Source organism: Semicossyphus pulcher, unplaced genomic scaffold, assembly GCF_022749685.1.
Source record: "Semicossyphus pulcher isolate SPU_LCO1_2020_fin unplaced genomic scaffold, fSemPul1.0.p SCAF_8, whole genome shotgun sequence".
NCBI lineage: Eukaryota > Metazoa > Chordata > Actinopteri > Labriformes > Labridae > Semicossyphus > Semicossyphus pulcher.
The window spans coordinates 29,089,121-29,096,102 of NW_027211759.1; positions in this window are offsets into that span (position 1 = coordinate 29,089,121).

The window sequence follows — 6,982 nt, forward strand, 5'->3', positions numbered from 1 at the left end:
GAGAGGCTCTACTGTTCCACACAGTGTCACCAAAACACGGCAGACGGAGGATTCGGTAAAGAAGATCTCTAGACTCTAACAGCTTTATCATCCATGGCTCAGGTGTAATCTACCGAGCTGGCATTCAGGCCTCTCTCACTCACCTGAGGCTACAGGTATATACTGAAACACTCTGGCCTGTGAGGCTGACACAGGTTAATCCTAATTATTGTGATAACTATGATGTAACACAATTATCAGTCCTAATGACTCCAGTGAAAAATAAATATTCTTCAACGTCTTATTTATTTAAAGATGTGTTATTAAGCTGTTTCACATTTTAAGACACATAGATAATGTTACAATGTTAGATGTCCAGCCTTAACGTGGGTGAAGTTTCAAACCTGTAGATAAAAGTATTTTGGAGTAATCCCCAGGCTTCTCAGCTCAGTCTGCAGGCTGCTGTGAACACCAGGTTTCACACAGTTTGTTCTGCACGCTGCCCTTTGTGACCTCACAAAGTGCAGCCTCAGCAGGCTTCAGAGAGCTGGCCAATCAGAAGAAAGTGGGCTTGTAGGGGGCGGGGTTAGGGTTAGCCCCCCCCCCCCCCCCACAAGATGTGGAATTTTAATATATGATTATACAAAGTCACTTGTGCAGTTATAACAGATATCTAATTTAACAGCCTCTGAAGGATGCCATTGATCTGCAATTAAATATTTTATTTCCAAATTATGTTATGGATTTTTTTTCATCTTTATTTCTTATCTTATTTTACTTTTGTTATCAGTCAAGTTTTACTTTCCATCTTATTGTCATCATTGCACTTTATCATTTTTATCTCTCTTCTGTTTATTTTCATGCAAAGCACTCAGGGCAGGTCATTTCCTTATTGTACAGGACTATTGTACTGAGCTGCATCTCTTGTATGAAAGGTGCTATACAAACACAGTTTATTAATATTATTATAAGGTATCAATTAGGAGGATTGATCTGCTTTATATACCTCATACAGCAAAGCTATGCTTTATCATTTAAACTATACCATCATTGTATTATTTCTACATTAAGCTGCTGCACGTATGCTCCACAAGCGATGGCACTTTATGTTAAAAATGTTTGTAAATTGGCTAAACTCACATGCTGATTTAAATCTATTTGAGAATCAATGAGTCTTACAAGGTAACAATAGCCGGAGCCTCTTATATAAGTTCATTTTAGATAAGACCTCACACAATATTACACAACAGAGCTGCTGAGCCTATGGCGATGGAAGGAGAGGGTGAGACGGGGGAGGGCGCTGGCATTCCCTGTTTAGCTGCTCTGTATTGCATGACTCACTGTTAAAGGAAAACAGACACATGCAACCAAGTCAGGCACTCATTAACAAAAACTCCCTGGGTGGCTGTTCACCCAGCATTCTTTGCAAATCCAATTAATGTTTATCAGACTTGGGGAGTGTCTCCGCCCGGCTGTCCTCACTGAAGAGTCACCACGAGTCTCCTCACCATGAAACCTGCAGCTGCGACTCGGCAGCACCAGTCGGTTCGGCCTGGGCAGTATGAGGCCGAGCGCTGCCCAGTGTGGACCAGTGGGAGGAAAAACAGTCATCCACAGAAGAGAGATGCTGCTGTGCCTTGGTCTCCAACCAAATGTGGAGATTCACATGTTGAGAAGCATGGGCCATGTGACAAGCCAGAGGCTCAGCTGGCATACATGAATGCTTGCAAGCACATATAAATATGGATGCACACATGACAGCACAATTGTTAACGCACACGCACAAGTGTAAATAGGTGCAAAGATGACTTCTAATTTTAGAGAGAGAGCTTTTTTTTGCTTTAATGTGATTTATAAATAGTCAGAGATGCACGGTGAAGAAGCAGAGTGAACCCAGTGCTCTGTGACACTGATATCAGCGTGTTATTCAGCAGAGGTGAGCTCTCTCTCGCTGTCTCTCTCTCTCTCTCTCTCTCTCTAAATGACCGGCTTTAATTCAGGGGTCCGGTGTCAACAAGGGACAAAGCTGTGATGAGAAACCCTATCAGGGGCAGGGTTCATCAGAATAATGGGGCAGCACACTCCCTATTCCACAGTCTGCGGGGGTGAAGGCTGGGCCAGGTGCACGGCTCTGCCTGCACATAAACCACACTCACTCTGAAGCAGGTCATCAAGGGCCCAAAAAATAATCACAGTCAGGATCTAACACTGTGCTGGGACAATGTTTTTATCTAGCGCTGGCAAAAGAGACCAAAGGGACAGATCCAATGGTAAACAAGTTTATGGGTCAGTCAGGTATTGATTATGTTAACATGAGAAGACACAGGGAGATCCACATGCTTCCCATGCTTTACAGATTTGGTAAATTGTATCACCCGATGGATATGCTGAGAGATACAAAGAAATGAATCATTTTTACTGCTCTGCAATACTGACTTGACATGCATTTTATATGAAAAGTGATGCAGATATTTACTCGAAGGGAAGACATGTTTACTACTTTGTCAAGGATGCTAACATTACATCATTCTTTGGAGCCTAATCTGCAAATGCAAGACTGCAAGGCTCCCACTGGATACTGCAGACCTGTAAACATTACATTTTACAGTATTTTTGTGCATTTATTCCAGAGCAGTTTTGCAAGTAGAGTTTGATTTATAGGTAAGTCCATCCACAGAAAACTCATCAGTAGTGATAAATTAATTTAAGTCATTTTTTAAAGTAAAACCAGCAGCTGTGCTCTGGTTTCAGCTTATCCAACGACAAGATCAGCAGCTTTGGATCCGCGTAAACTGAATATCTTTTGTGGACTGCTGAAGACATCATCTTTGGTTCTTGGACTCTTACATGCATTTTTAATTTAATCAATAATGCATGTAACTGATAGTTGCAGCTCTAATTGAAAGTCGGTTTCCTGTCAAGTTAGAGTGAAGTAAAATCCCTCCACATTTAATTGTAAGACTCTAATACATGAAGCTTCAAGGTGAATCTTCAGCCAGTGGACGAATGCCCAGAAATAAGTCATGTCCATGCAGCAGAACATACCACATTATGGGGAGGATCTGACAGCTCTTTCTGATATAAAAAGACGGCTTGAATGCCAAAGGTGGACCTCGGTGGTGAGTCATCCAGTATCACGTAAGAGCTAGAAACATGAAAACACTCTGCCTGCTACAGACTCGAGGCATTTCACATCTTGAAGGTTTGCGATGCATCTGCTGAGAGCAGCTGCTTGCGTCTGAATTTTGTTATGACGCACATGCTCTATATTGATATCCCAACTTAAAGAAGAGAAAATCTTTTGAACTGACATCCCGAGCAAGGAGTCTGCTCACAGTAACAGCTTCTAATGATGCGTCAGATACAGGGCTCTTCTGTTCCTCATTGATATTTAAAGGCTTTCTTATCTTGACTGTCTTTTGGCTTTACAACCTGTTGGCAGTGCTTCTGCTAATTTATGAGAATACCTGCGTGAGGAGCGTTTTTTAAATGCTGAGATCACAGGCAACAAAAGGACATGAATAAGATTGGCTAACACAGCCTGCAGAAACAAACCTCTACATGTAAAGAACAAGTCCGAGCTTTGTTCACCTGACAGTGGTCATGATTTATGTACACATGCACACAGACACACAAAGGAGCCATTCATTCATGACATGCCTAACGTCCCATATTCACAAATATTTTCCTGAGCACATAGCATCAGAGTGAGACGAACGACAGAGTCCTTTACAAATTTCACATCAAAAAGATTCCCTTTTTCCTGCTCCAAAGGCTCTTACATCCTCACTGAAAAGAGGTCCAGACTGTATTAAAAGTTGAATCAATAGTAGGTAAGGTTTTCTATAGGAGCTCAGTGAGGGAGGTCTGAGGGGCTCTGAAACTCTTTAATCCCTCCACGCAGGACAGGAGGAGGTGATTGTATGTGATTGCTGTTTGGGGTGGAACTTTCCAGGAAGCAAAGTTGACAGAGTTAACTCCGATGGCATCAACACCAACCGCAGATATGTGGCTGAATGTAACCTTTTAATGGCCTGGTCAGGGTCATTCTGTCTCCTGAAGAGAAAATTAAAAAGGGCTCCTCTCTCAGAGGGTTCAGTCGTGCCTGCCAAGAACATCACCAGGCAAGATATGTTCCCATAAATCACTTCTGCTGAGTGCATAAAATCACTTAAATAACATTTAATTAACAACCTGCAGATCAACACAGGGTGTAGGGTTGCTAAGAGGCGCATAAAACATGAACATCATAAATATCAACAGATGACACATTAAACAGGAATAAAAAGCTATTATCCTACCTTGATCAGAAGAGGAAAGGTGCCTTTTCTCTCCTTTAAAAGCTTATCCACTTTATTTTTGGAGAAATTTCTGCAAAAGGAAAATCTGAGTTAAATAATCGCACAAGGATCACTGCATAAACATGGAAACTATTCTTTAATGATGCTATCTGACATGAGAAGCTCATTTTAAACACAATGTTTAGATGACATGAATAAGTGCAGAACAGACAGAGCTGTGAGATAAGGAAACATTTCATTAAACTACACTGACACCTTCTGGGGGATGTTTAGTTTGTCTTCTAAAAAACACAGTCAGCTCTGTTTGTGTTTTTGAAGAGGTGTTTCCGGTGCTCAACTACCAAAGAGTTAGTAGTTTAAGTCAGAAAGTAGGAAAGCTGACTGGACGATTAATAACTTTAGTAAATAGTACCTAACGAGTAATAAACACATAGCCTTTAACTTTTAAAAAACATAAAAGAGAACATTAATTTGGCTAAATTTTTAAATCTTCATGTGCAAAGGGAAATTGACTTGTCATTGTTAAACAATAATGCAAAGTTGCTTTGAAACTAAAATAAACAATTGAAATGAAGCTGTTCCACAAACGTATGAGACTTGACTAACCTTCTCTCTGATGATTTGTTCTGCGCGCTCATGGTGAGCTAAATCAACAAGCTGGCGGTGATGAAGCGTCCATGCGCGACATGCCCAACAGTTAGTTTGCAGACTCCGACCCGCTAATGTCAGCCTGCGTGCTGCGGAGCGTCACCATCCCAAACACAATGACCGGTAAACTCTCCACACTAAGCAGTCACTGACAGTGTGATTCTGCCTTTTTTCTGACGCAGCTTTCAGGCAGGTGCTTGCGTGCGTAATTGCTCGCGTGTGCATGCCAGAGAAGGGCGACAGGCACAAAGCGCGAGACAAAAGAAGAGACAGACACCCACACGGCTATACATTTCTCACATAACTGCTGTAGGCCATAAATGCTAAATAAAAAGTTAAACAAACCTTCTGACTGTGTAACGATGATTTTTTTTTGTAGAAATTCAAACTTGAAAAGACAAAAGTTGTGTATAAATTTAAAAAGTTAACGCATCAGTTTTCGGTACAACGTGATGGCAATTTATTTCTCTTTGTTTTTATTTCCTGTATTTGTACCAGGGAAAAAAGAAAGATGGCAGAGAAAGATTATGAAGGACATTGGAGGTTTGTTACATTTTGAGTCAATTAAATGTATAACAGAAATTAGTATATGCTCAAAATATAAATGCATATTAATAAGTAAATATACGTTATATCTCAGTTTGCCTGTGATTTATAGCTAAAAGCTGAAGATGAGCTGGGCGAGCACGCGGTGTATAACCTGTAATGGATATATCGTGAATCTTTAATGAGGGATTTGTCTCTGTATTGTGAAAAGAAACTCTCCTCCATCCCCTAAAGTCCAAACAGAGTTCCTTTAATCACTCAGAGGAGACTGCAAACTGAGACTCACGCTGTCCAGCGGAGTCACTGAAGCTGAGCTGCATTAACACAACCAGGACCCTGAAACTGAAGCAGCTAAATGGAATTCAGCCACTATTCTTTAAAATAATTAAAATCCTTTAAACTTTTTTCATAATAATAATTTATAAATAATTTATGATATGTGCCCACAGTCTGCAGTAAAGCATTGTTGGTCCTTGTTCAAAAGGGGTTTGGACTGAACTTACACTGATGATGTTGATATGACATGTAGATGAATCCAACAGAAAGTAAAGCAGCAACTTCCCAGAATGAAAACCTCAACAACTTACAGTTAAAAAAAACACTTTTTATTTATTTAATATGCATGGCGCCTTTCATCATTTCACCATGATGTTTTTGTCAAAGGTTTGATTAGTGAAAACAAACACCTCTCCTCTCTGTATCAGTGATTGGTTGATTAGCAACAGGTGTGGAGAGCCTCTTCAGTTCAGCCCTAATGTAGACCACCTGTATTCTAACCAGTGGGACGGAGCAGACCTACTACGTTTCATACCACTATGGCTAATCGGGGGCTATTAGCTATAAGTCATACTGTATGTTTTCATACATATGATTTCTGGAATATACAATATGAGACGACTTGTGCAGTGAGGAGGTATCTGCACTGTTGTGGGTCACCACGCCTGATGTTTAGCAGCTAGTAATTAAGGCATTTCTATCAAGACGTATTTTGTTTTCTAAATAAGATATTTGACGTGTGAATAAATCCTGAGCACAGGTAGCCTCAGAGTGAGACGAACGACAGAGTCCTATACACATTTTCACATCAAAAAGATTCACTTTTTCCTGCTCCAAAGGCTCTTACACGCTCGGGGAAAAGAGGTCCAGACTGTATTGAAAGTTTAATCAACAGTAGGCAGCAGAGATGTGGACTTGAGTCTTGGTGACTTGGACTCGAGTCGACTTGAGTCACTGTTTTGATGACTTGTGACTTGACTTGACAAAAAATCAATGACTTGAGACTCGACTTGGACTTGACGCGTGATGACTCAGATGACTTGTGTGTGTTCATAAGTTTGAATGTTAGCTGTTAAATATAAAATTATATAATTCAGTGTTGTCAAGTTCCTGTCTTACTATCAAGTATGTACGCAGCGCAAACTGGGAATCATGATTGGACGACTCAAAAAGCTCCTCGGTATGTGATTGTCATGATTGGATGGCTAGCTGTCAGTCAAATCTTCGCTATG